The sequence below is a fragment of the Cyprinodon tularosa genome, unplaced genomic scaffold (genome assembly GCF_016077235.1).
Source record: "Cyprinodon tularosa strain WSP-4 unplaced genomic scaffold, ASM1607723v1 ctg1, whole genome shotgun sequence".
Lineage (NCBI taxonomy): Eukaryota > Metazoa > Chordata > Actinopteri > Cyprinodontiformes > Cyprinodontidae > Cyprinodon > Cyprinodon tularosa.
The window spans coordinates 1,208,467-1,221,574 of NW_024037781.1; the positions used below are offsets into that span (position 1 = coordinate 1,208,467).

Genomic DNA, 13,108 nt, shown 5'->3' on the forward strand with positions numbered 1-13,108 from the left:
TTTGACCATTCTTCCAGAAGCGCATTTGTGAGGTCGCACACTGATGTTGGACGAGAAGGCCTGGCTCTCAGTCTCCGCTCTAATTCATCCCAAAGGTGTTCTATCGGGTTGAGGTCAGGACTCTGTGCAGGCCAGTCAAGTTCATCCACACCAGACTCTGTCATCCATGTCTTTATGGACCTTGCTTTGTGCACTGGTGCACAGTCATGTTGGAAGAGGAAGGGGCCAGCTCCAAACTGTTCCCACAAAGTTGGGAGCATGGAATTGTCCAAAATGTCTTGGTATGCTGAAGCATTCAGAGTTCCTTTCACTGGAACTAAGGGGCCAAGCCCAGCTCCTGAAAAACAACCCCACACCATAATCCCCCCTCCACCAAACTTTACACTTGGCACAATGCAGTCAGACAAGTACCGTTCTCCTGGCAACCGCCAAACCCAGACCCGTCCATCAGATTGCCAGATGGAGAAGCGCGATTCGTCACTCCAGAGAACGCGTCTCCACTGCTCTAGAGTCCAGTGGCGGCGTGCTTTACACCACCGCATCCGACGCTTTGCATTGCACTTGGTGATGTATGGCTTGGATGCAGCTGCTCGACCATGGAAACCCATTCCATGAAGCTCTCTGCGCACTGTTCTTGAGCTAATCTGAAGGCCACATGAAGTTTGGAGGTCTGTAGTGATTGACTCTGCAGAAAGTTGGCGACCTCTTCGCACTATGCGCTTCAGCATCCGCTGACCCCGCTCCGTCAGTTTACGTGGCCTACCACTTCGTGGCTGAGTTGCTGTCGTTCCCAAACACTTCCATTTTCTTATAATACAGCTGACAGTTGACTGTGGAATATTTAGGAGCGAGGAAATTTCACGACTGGATTTGTTGCACAGGTGGCATCCTATCACAGTTCCACGCTGGAATTCACTGAGCTCCTGAGAGCGACCCATTCTTTCACAAATGTTTGTAAAAACAGTCTGCATGCCTAGGTGCTTGAATTTATACACCTGTGGCCATGGAAGTGATTGGAACACCTGATTCCAATAATTTGGATGGGTGAGCAAATACTTTTGGCAATATAGTGTATGTGGAGGTGCATGCCTGCATGGATAGCCTCCAGCATTGTGGGAATAAAGAGAAGTGAGATAATCAAAAGCCATTAAAAAAAAAAAAAAAAAAAACATCTAAGAGGCGTCATGCAGGTACTAAATGCAGTTTTTCAAACAATGTCGACTCAAAGTACGAAAAAAATCAGCAGATGCAGATTTAACAGAGAAAAGTCGTATTGGCGGGTTCAATCCATTTAAACATCCCATTTCCATAATGGCTATCAGAAAATTGTTCAGTTTCACTAGCTGGACAGTTTTGGAGGAAGTCGACTGCTGCAACTGATTAAATTTTTTGGCATAAGCATGCAAGAGGCGACAGTGGAAAGGAAAACGTACTTTAAAATGTTAAGCTCCGGACACATAAAGCAGAAAAAGGGGCTTCTTAAACAAAAAAAGTTGATCTATACAGAGATAAAGGGGTTATATTGTTAAAGCAAACCACAACAACAACAAATGTACTTAGTATTACCTTACTTTTGCCTTTTTTAATTGACATTTTATATCCCTCAACATTAACAGCATAAATGGAGATCTAAGTAAAAGGCTTTTAACGAAGTTTTAATATCTGAGGAGAATCTAACGACATTAATAGATTCTTCATCTCAACTCTGAGAACCTCTATAACAAAGTCTTTTAAAGAAGCTGAAGATTAGGGTGATGGTAAGGAGGCCACTCAGCCTTAAAGGTTATTTGTCCTGAAATACCAGTTAAAACAAATAGAAAACACTTTATTTACTGTATAGAACATATTAAACGCTTTAATATGTAGCTTCTTGTTCAAACAGTTTTTATTTAGAAGATGACTGTTGAATAGAATAAAAAATATCTTAAAGCAACCTTGAGCACCTGACCTTGAGGGTCTCCTAGCATGCACTGGGAACCCACTGCAGATGGCTTTACGCCGTAGAGGCACATCTGGTGTTTGACCAGCCTCAGAGGGCAGATGTCATTGTATTGCTCATTGACCTCCACTTTGTATCCATCAGCGTCTGAATCAAATTCTGGCCCCTAATGGTCCCAAAAGCACGAGTGGATGTTGGGGTCTGGCCCAAGCTCTCTAAACTCAATCATGTTTACCATTAAACTCAATGTAGCATCCCATAATAACAGAGCAAACCTGACAGATTTGTTTTAGTGACCCCATATTGTTAACAAAGGGCAGTTGTATATTTTGAAATATTTTGAACCTGTTAGTTCATATGCTGGGAAAATCGCCAAAGTATAAAATGTAATAGGAATTACTACATAGATTAACTTTAATGTTATGATTATTCTACTTTTTAAAGGTCATCATCAAACCTGACAAAGAAAGTTAAAGTGGATACAAATATATATATATATATATATATATATATATATATATATATATATATATAAAAAACACTAGACATGATTGAATGTCAACAGTTGATATATATACAAATTGTTATTGTGTGCTAAAATTTTTCATTTTTAAGTTTTTATTTGAGGTAATATTAATGTTTATTGTTTACAGTTGAAGAAACCCAAAGATTCAGTCTCTCTGAACCACTAAGTATATAAATATACAGATTTGCAGCAACTGAAGGCATGAAAAACTTTTAATTTTCTAACCAGCAGGCTGGCAGCCAAATCCAGGAACTGGACCCACGGTGTCATTTATACAACTGTAATAAATTGGTAGCAATAAGTCAGACTGTGATTTTAAGGATAAAGTGGCCCCCACTTTCACAAACACTGCAACTGATGGCATGGGATTGGTTTACACTGTTTTGGTTGCTCAATCACAAATGTTTTGAAATCAAACCAGTTCGGATCATTAATTCAACAGCTGAAATATTATTGTGGCCCCTTATACATGAAATCTACATATTCAGGGGAAAAATAAAAAATACTCTTTGAAATAGAGTGGGATGAAGGATTTAACTTAAGTTTAACCAGGTATTTGTCTGAACAAAAAATGTACCTGCATTCCATTAAAAGACACATAGATAATAATAATCTAGTTTCAAATTATTTTAAAGACATGCTAAACTGCAATCCAAACATCTTAAAAGAATAAAATAATATAAAGAATGACAGTTATTTTCTGAAGTAGATAGTACATTTATATCAGTTGGACTCAGCTGCACATTATATTCTGTAGCAATCAGTATTACTGCAGCTGAAAAAGACTGCTAGGAGGCAATGCATAGGGTAGGGTATATAGATGAAGAGCTATGCATGTCAATTATGCTGTTGGGTCAGACTAACTGCCCTTTATACATGTGGAGGAGGAGGCATGGTAAGGAAGAAAGCAGGAAAGTTTGTGAATATCATGAACCCCTACTTGCAAAATAAAGTTAACATTTCTTATTGGTGCTCTTAACTTGTCTATCAAGGTTTATTTTTTCTAAAAATGTCTACATGAACATGGCGAAAGCTAAAAACTACTTCGTTTTTTGTTCTGTTAGTCCTTTCTTTAAGTGTTTCAAACAAAATACGCACACACACACTACATTAAGACCAAATGAGACCATAAAGGACCAGACGATATCATTTCAACTCATTGTGCATGTCAGTGCAGCACTGCCACATTAGCAAATATCATTAGCGTGTCTTTGTAATGCAGGCAGCTCTAATGTCTGAATGAGCCAGGAAGTAGGAGCACATCAGAGCTGCTGCGCTCTTCACGGACCAGCCTCTGCATGCATGTTTGTGTGTAGCATTAACATGATGTTAGTAGGTGAACACTCCTCTCTTTGGATGGGAGGCTGTGCGAGCAGCATGGGGGCCATTATGCAAACAGATGCATAAAGGGAGCATTACTCCCAGCCAGAGGCAAGGGCCTCAGGTGGAAGACCTTTTTATGTTTCTTTATATATTGCATGATTGCAGAGCAATAAATCTTCTACGCATCATGTCGCAGAGTAAGAGCCTCTACCAGGAGAGTGATGAGGACAGGAGGAAATGTAGGTTTAGATAGAATGATTGAAATTCTTTGTCCATTGATTGGATTAGCATATTAGCCTGCAGCCATAGGTCTGGATGATCTCCTTATTGGGGTTCACACTTGCACACACACAGAGAAATTATGGATGTTGGTCATACAAATGGTTTTCAAGCAGAAGCCCATTTCCCCTAAATTAGTCAGCTTCTGTGGCAAATCTTGTGCCTTGAAAATGCTGCTGTGGTGAACTTAAAGAGCCGCCTCCTCCTCAATGCCATGGCAACTGGTAAAACAGGGAGGTGAAATTCATCCCAGCTGGATTAAAAAAAGGTCTGTGGAGATGGTCAGGGATCGCCGTCACGGCTCCAGAAAGGTTAACAAGCGACAGGGGGTTGGTGGTGATAGTGGTTTCACGCAGAAAGTGAGTTCACGTCCCAAACCTCATGACATCATATGTTGGTTTAGTAGGGGAGAAGTTAATGTCTTCTGCAGATGGAGGTTAACAGAGCGAGAGCGCACAAATGATGGAGAATTTCCTATTTCTCATCAGCATCATATGGTAAAACGCTCTCAGTTCATCACATCTGTCTGCAGGAATTTTTCACAATCAGCAGATTTTAATAGCTTCTTATGTGAAAGAAACTAAGCTCAAAACTGGAGAGCGATCTCTCTCCTCTCGAGTGTGTGATTGTGTCGAGTCATTGGATGTGCCGCAATTCACCAGCTGCCAGCTCTCTGACAGAATGCTTGGCATGAGTGCTAGTGTGAATGAGCAGAATGTCACTTTTCCTTTTTTTATTTTAAATTAGAAAAAAGCTCGGCCCTGACAGGGCCAGATGACACGTGCTAAGGCTTCCAAGCTTTTGGCGGCACAGCTGCCGTATTCATCAAAAAAATATTGCCAGGGCTCAGGAAATGATTTTCTTAGAGCCCTTTTGGCTCTACTGTAAATTTGCAATGCTGGTATATACAATGAGCTGTGAATGAAAGTCCAAAATGCTTTGACTCAAACTCTGAGCAGTGCCTTTTTCCCTCTGAATGAAACACTAAGGCGCTTAACTCTATCGTTTCTGTTCAAATGACATAATTAGCCTCCTGTGCTGCCATCCATCCATCCATCCTCTCTCTGTTCGCTTCATCCATCTTGGATGCTAATTAAGCATGTTTCTCAGTGTGGAGCCTCCGCCTGGCTCTCCCCATGCCCACCTCCTGTTGGCAACCTCAGCAGACATGCCACGCATCCGACTGGCACCATGAGGCGCAAGCCATCCGATACCAATCCGCCCCCCTCTAAAACGATTGCTGGTAGGAGAACTTGCAGGTCCTCCACCATCATGCGAGATTGAATGAACCAAGGCGAGCAGCAGTACAGGTGCTGGTCATAAAATTAGAATATCATGAAAAAGTAGATTGATTTCAGTAATTCCATTTAAAAAGTGAAACTTGTATATTATATTCATACATTACATACAAACTCATATATTTCAGATGTTTATTTTGTTTAATTTTGATGATTACAAATGACAACAAATGAAAATCTCAAATTCATCATATCAGAAAATTAGAATATTACTGAAGACCAATAAAAACAAAGGATTTATAGAAATGTTGGCCAACTGAAAAGTATGAACATGAAAAGTATGAGCATGTACAGCACTCAGTATTTAGTTGGGCCTCCTTTGGCCTGTATTACTGCAGCAATGCGGCGTGGCATGGAGTCGATCAGTCTGTGGCACTGCTCAGGTGTTATGATAGCCCAGGTTGCTCTAATAGTGGCTTTTAGCTCTTCTGAATTGTTGGGTCTGGTGTATTGCATCTTCTTCTTCACAATACCCCATAGATTTTCTATGGGGTTAAGGTCAGGAGAGTTTGCTGGCCAATTAAGAACAGGGATACCATGGTCCTTCAACCAGGTACTGGTAGCTTTGGCACTGTGTGCAGGTGCCAAGTCCTGTTGGAAAATGAAATCTGCATCTCCAAACAGTTGGTCAGCTGCAGGAAGCATGAAGTGCTCTAAAACTTCCTGGTATGTGGCTGCGTTGACCCTGGACCTCAGAAAACACAATGGACCAACACCAGCAGATGACATGGCACCCCAAACCATCACTGACTGTGGAAACTTTACACTGGACTTCAAGCAACGTGGATGAAGTGCCTCTCTTCTTTTCCTCCAGACTCTGGGACCTTGATTTCCAAAGGAAATGCAAAATTTACTTTCATCAGAGAACATGACTTTGGACCACTCACCAGCAGTCCAGTCCTGTTTCTCTTTAGCCCAGGCAAGACGCTTCTGACGCTGTCTGTGGTTCAAGAGTGGCTTGACACAAGGAATGCGACAGCAGAAACCCATGTCTTTCATACGTCTGTGTGTGGTGGTTCTTGAAGCACTCCAGCTGCAGTCCACTCTTTGTGAATCTCCCCCACATTTTTGAATGGGTTTTGTTTCACAATCCTCTCCAGGGTGCGGTTATCTCTCTTGCTTGTACACTTTTTTCGACCACATCTTTTCCTTCCCTTCGCCTCTCTATTAATGTGCTTGGACACTGAGCTCTGTGAACAGCCAGCCTCTTTAGCGATGACCTTTTGTGTCTTGCCCTCCTTGTGCAAGGTGTCGATGGTCGTCTTTTGGACAACTGTCAAGTCAGCAGTCTTCCCCATGATTGTGTAGCCTATAGAACTAGACTGAAAGACCATTTAAAGGCTTTTGCAGGTGGTTTGAGTTAATTAGCTGATTAGAGTGTGGCACCAGGGGCCATCAATTTTGAACCTTTTCACAATATTCTAATTTTCTGATATGATGAATTTGAGATTTTCATTTGTTGTCATTTGTAATCATCAAAATTAAACAAAATAAACATCTGAAATATATGAGTTTGTATGTAATGTATGAATATAATATACAAGTTTCACTTTTTAAATGGAATTACTGAAATCAATCAACTTTTTCATGATATTCTAATTTTATGACCAGCACCTGTAAACTGGCGCAGATGGCAAAACTGACAGCAGTTGTAAACATTTGGCATGTGCACAGGGGGGAAATAACACAGGAACTTCTGAGCTGCAGTTATGCTAAATACTACCGCCACTGTTTGAAAAGCAGACAAACAGCACTTTGTGACATGCTTGTAGCATTTTAACTGAATCTTAGCATGACAGACAAAAACTGTGTGTTCTTCTTATGTGGATTTATTAATTTTTCATCTTTCATTTTTTAATTTAAAAAATAATTAGACTAAAACTAAAATCCTGATCTTTTGAATCAATCAATCTTCCATTAAATTCGACCAAAACATTCCCCAAACACCAACAGTCTTTTGCTAAACTCTTTAAACAAACAGGAGCAGCATATTTTAAGATATTTTCTTCCATGTTTAATTCATTGACTCTGAGACAAACCATCAGTGTTGCCAGATTGGACGGTTCACTGCCCAGTTGGGCCGTTTTCATATTGATTTTGAGGGCTGGCCTGATTCAGAGTCAGATCGGCAGTTTTTGAGATAACTTTTTAAAACACATATCCACCAATCATTCATCATTACTGTCTCATAGCAAAGCCTCCGTGACCTTTCTCCATCACTGATTGGCTAATATCATTCGCCAGGATGTTTACAACAGAGTTAGTTTAGTGGCTCCACAAATCAGGCTAGTTTTAGCAGCCGGTGGATCTGGTGTGATAAACCTAGCACTGACAATCAATGCGTTCTGCTTGGAATAAGTACCCTGTACATACTGTATATATCCCATGCACCTTTTACTACCTTTTGCACCTTCTTCTACTTTGACTATTCTCCACTATGAGATCAATTAAGTCAATCAATCAAGAATCAACCAGGGTTTTTTTTTTGCTCTGCTTAAAGACGACTCCAGATATTGCATGGGCCTGTCGCCTCTGTCAGGTTTGATGGATGAGCGAAGTGGACTAACAAGGAATGGATGGACATCAGCACCATTCCGTCCTTTCATTCAACCATGTACTAATTGCAAATAACAATGGATTGTATCATAGTTCTCCGGAATAAAACTTCAGCGTTAACATGGTCAATGTTCCAGCCAACAATCTAAGAAGCATTAAAGGTAAGAATTTAAAATAAACCATAATTTTTTTATTTATTATTTCAGTTATGTAAAGATAAGTTTAGCATATCTGTGTGTTCACACTGAACGTAGTTTGCCTTCTAAATATAAAAAAAGGAGTAATCTACATGGTTATAAATCCATCTGCAAACGTGTTAGTACAGGTATGTGATGTGTCACATGACACTCACTGGATCTGACATCGCTATGATGGATCGGTCAGAGTTGTTTATGTTGAACAACTCTGGCCAGTTTTTATTGGATTGTAGCATTTTGACATGTAGTGTTGAACTAAGTTGTACTGAAGCGTGTTCATGTTCACACAGTAAAAAATTATATATTAATTTGGCATTTGTTTTGTGTCATGTGGTGGTTTTTAACAAATGTTTAGGCTGGAAACCCTCAACTCTATCTGGTACAACTGCAAATTAAGCAAGTTTATTTTTGTTTTTACATTTTTAACACTATTTTTCTTTTTTTCTGTTTTTAACAGGGACTTAAGTCAGTCAAAAGTGAGCAGCAAAAAAAAGTAAATCATTGGAGTTAATATAAATTAATATAATTACATCATGTGCATAAAAGTTTAATGAAGCTTTTAATCAACTGTCATAAAACATATTGACAGATTGAGAAACGGGGTCTTATATGAGGTCAACCCTTTAATATACAAAAAAATTGCCATCTTTCAAATATATGATTAATTTAGGGGAACCTTTTTAAGATTAAAGTAAATAAAACATGCAATTGTTCTTTATTACTTTTGCACACAACATTGAATTTCAATTTACTGTTTGTAATTTTAAAAATTATCACTGAAAGCTATATCTAGGAAAACATAGAAAGATACCCCAAATTACTTCAGTAGTTTAAAAAAAAAATCATTTTGACACAAACTCTTCAAGATGTCCCAGAAAAAGCTAAATTATCCTAGGGTGTCTCTGGACTCAGGTGCTTTTGTCAAAATACACTAGAAGAACCCTAAAACTAAGCCACTGTTGGGGTTTTCAGTTAGATAACTATGCAAAAAGAACCTAAATTAACACAGAAAGGGTTTTCACATTGTATAAAAGAAGGACAGAGGACTCTGGTCCTTATGAAGGAACCTGCATTCCTTCAAACAGAAAATCTAATTTGTTTTTCCTAAAACCTAAAAAGCTGTGATCTCAACATGTTTTCTTCTAAAGCCGCCCGTTGCCACAGAAACCAACTAATAACCACGTTTTCCCTCAAAAAAGGTCAAAAAGTCATTCTCATCTTAGTAAAGTCTAGCCTGATGGCATACAAGATTATCTCGAATTAGGAGACTGCAAGTGTGTATTTCAAACAGGAGGCTTTGCTTGCCCTCGAGTGTACACTAAACACTCCCACACCTGGACCCGGCTCACTCCGAGCTCGTTAGCAGCAGATGGTAAACAAACACACACACACCCCCTCACACACACACACACACATAAAAAAATAGGAGTATCCACACACAGGAGGGGAACAAGGGTTACACACACTCTGAGGGGAATGCAGTCTATTTTGGTAATGGGCCAATCTGCTGGTAATTGTCCTCATTGTTAGTGTTGGTTTAGGTCTAAACTACTGACCTCAGAAAAGAGTTTCACATTTATACGTTCAGAATGTGGCTAGATGTGTGTCCATGACGGCATTGGAGTTTATTCTCTCTGTGCAGATGCTTAAATGGTGAAAGACAATGTTATTGGCTTCATAAACTCTCCTTTTGTGTCTAAATGTTTAAATAAAGTCCAAAATAGGGTCTAAATCTTCAGTAAAGTCATTGAAGGAAAATGTTTTGGATTTTTTTCTTTGGAAACAGACGATCACATTGGTTGAGAGTGGACAAACATAAACAGGGAAAAAGAGTGGGTGGGCAGCCAAAGAGAACATTTGATTTGCTTAATCAACCGCTTGCAAAACATCCTCTAACTGAACTATTCATCTCACTATTCAGCCTCAGCCCTGGGCTGATAAAACACCTCCGATTGTTTGCAGCTCATGACACAACCCTCGGTCATTCCAGAGGGTCTCGTGAATCTGCATGCATGTGAGTGTGTGGCCATGGCAGTGGCTATGGGGTGCTGTTTATTTGCGTAGTTTGTCTCCCTGTCCCTGTCTTCCTCTGTGGGTCTGTTTGCCTCCCCACTGTTTGCTGTAATAACATCCCGAAACGCCGGTGACAGCATGTAGCTACATGCGCACAGCCGGTTCCACGCTTCCCTTCTTGTTCAAGCCCCTTTTTCTGTTGAGAGAGACTGAAGGAGTTCCATTTTATTCCTGCTCTTGATATCAAACTCCAGCATGCTGTTGGAAAAAAATCTTGCCCTCCAGAGCTGTCAACTTTTTGCTCTGAGAGGGCATCATAAGGCTAAACGAGCGTTTTTCTCCTGTTTCTAGGCACAGATTTAAAGATGTGAGGGTCATCAGCACCAGCAGCGATGTGCTCTTCGGCTGAACCTGCCTCAAGCTCCCAGAATAGTTTTAGTTTGATAAGTTTGACCTGCAGATACTTAGATGGAAGTCTAACTTTAGTAACAGAGTAAAAATCTTCCAAATATAAGTCTTATTTATTTTGCCTGTTTTTCTGGGGGTTGTGTTACAGAAGTATTAGAAGCTGCAAAGCTTTTTTACATGGTCCCTTGTTAGTTGCTGTCTTATATTTGTATTTTATGTTGAAGGAAAACAATCGTCCACCATCTTTCATAATGCTTACACAAAACTACTAAAAGAAAACCAGGTTTCCCTTTACTTTACAATGATGGAAAACTTTGTTTTGTTACAGAAAATCTCCAGTTTAGCTTGGTTATTCAACTGCAAGCGTGTTTTAAAATCCGTCATGTTTTTCTGAATAAAAACTAACATTTTCTCACATAATTGACTACAGAGTTCAATCTCTACCACAAGGACAGCTCACTACATCCCTTTCTTGCATCTTAACTTGAAACAATGGGTCTTCCTTTTGCAGGATGCACTACTTGCAGATGTTTGCCAGCCCTGTAGCCTTTCAGCCCGCGAGGTTTCTTTACCTCAAAGCTTACCGCTGGCAGCGCTTTTCTTTATGAAGCAAAGCCAGCTGAGAAAATCCCAGATTTGTCTAACAATCGCTTTCCACCTCTTTGTGGCGAAGAAGCCCGTTTATCGTTCCCTCCATCTGATCTAAAAGTCAGTTTGAGGAAATAAAGGCAACAGTTGGCTTTTCTGATATGAGAATCAAGTTCACAGATGGTCAAACAGGAGTTAAGAGAAGTATTTTTAAATATTAATCACAAATTTTAAGAGATTATTTTTCTTTGCATAAGGATGAACTTCAGAAAACATTCTTGAAACCTCTTGTTAATTCATCTTTAGCAGAACAAGGTAAAAAAAATATGAGGAGAGAGCAAGTATTAGTAAGGAGGTGATTCAGGGAGATTTTTACCAATCTGCAGAAAGATCACACTCTCTGGTTTGCCTGTAGGCCAGAGACAAGCTGTGGGAATAAAGACAGACACCAAATGAGTCCCTAAAGACCTGTGTCGGCCCAGATGGAGAAAAGTGAAGGGGAAAAAAACAAGGGGGTGTTGCACAGCATCAGAATGAAGGGACTTAAAACAAGGGAGGACAATACAAAGCCTCTGGGCTGAGCTGGAGAGGCAAGGACAGAGAGGAGGAGTCCGTGGTCGGAATCCCTCATTGTGACTTTGCAAACAGCAGAGAAGAAGGAAGGTGAGGTCTGTGTGTAGGAAAAATCCTAATAGTTTTGGAGGAACGTAAAGCTGGGATAAAATGTTCATGCTGCTCTTTGTCTAACAGGACTGAAAGAAATACTTGAGAAAACTTTCTATTAAAAAACAATGAGGCTCCAAAAAAAGAGCAGGATGATGACAAAAAAAGTTCTCAAACTGAGGATGGGTCACCATTTCTGGGTTGGATGTCAAGCTTTTTCCACTGTGGAGGAGTTTAAATACCTTGGTCTCATCAGGTTTTTGTAGGATTGTGTAGAAAATGGATCCATATTTGCAATATTGAGGTTGAGCCTAAAAGCAACGTTTTCTGATAAAACCATCGACTATCCTACATTCATCTATAGTTACGGCATAAGGACTGCAGTCGAGCTGCAGCTCCTCCAGGCTTGTAGTCCAAGAAATCCATGATGTAGTCAAGACCACCTAACCCCAGAGGCCAAAGCACAAAAGGATAGTCAGGTGCAGATCCATTTAAAAACCTAAATCATTATACTTTCTTGTAGCAACTATGAATTAGATTAGTAATGTAGAAAGATAAAAAAAAATTATGAGGTCTTAAGCACATGGCCAAAAACAAAATATATGTAAAAGCAAGGTGTTATCGATAATTTAAAGAAAAAGACTATTTATTTAGGATAAAGATTAGTTTTATTAATTTGATACATCATCTAAATTTACACAGACATATTAATTTTCTAAAAATAAATGTCTCTATTAAAAGAGAGTGGTGGCCTAGTGGTTAGGACATTGCGCTTGGGTTCCAGAGGTTCGGAGTTCAAGCCCCACTCCCACAGAGACTGGGAGGGGAGATAAGTGGCAGCAGTAACAATAACAACACTATTGCTTTGATTTCTAGCTTTCAATTAAAATCAGCTGTGCTGGAGCAAGGAAACCTCTAAATCCTGCAGGACAGGGGGCCTTGAGGACCTGCCTGCAATAGAGGATCTTTGGAGGGAGCTCAAGCTCTGTGTTTCTCAGCGACAGCCCAGAAACCTGACTGACCTTAAGAAGACCTGTGTGGAGGAGTGGGCCAAAATCCCTCCTGCATTGTATGCAAAACTAGTGAGACAGAAAATGTTTGACCTTAGTAATTGCAAACAAAGGCTTCTGTACCAAAGAAATACCAAATCAAGCAGTGATCTTACAACGGGTCTTGAGTATTACACTTAAATCATTTGGAGTACATACTCTTTCTGACTTAAGAAAACTCTGGGATTCCCCTGAACAAGCAAAATGTCTTTGGGATGAAGGATGTCCAGGTTTCCCTCTAAGACCATTTACCTCAGTGACCCAATTTC

General features: G+C 39.9%; 1 protein-coding gene across 3 annotated transcripts in view; it reads right to left on the reverse strand.

Moving 5' to 3' along the window:
• Positions 1 to 13,108, reverse strand: part of pard3ba (par-3 family cell polarity regulator beta a) — a 176,778-nt gene that overhangs the window by 13,716 nt on the left and 149,954 nt on the right. The gene's annotated exons all lie outside the window — the stretch shown is intronic.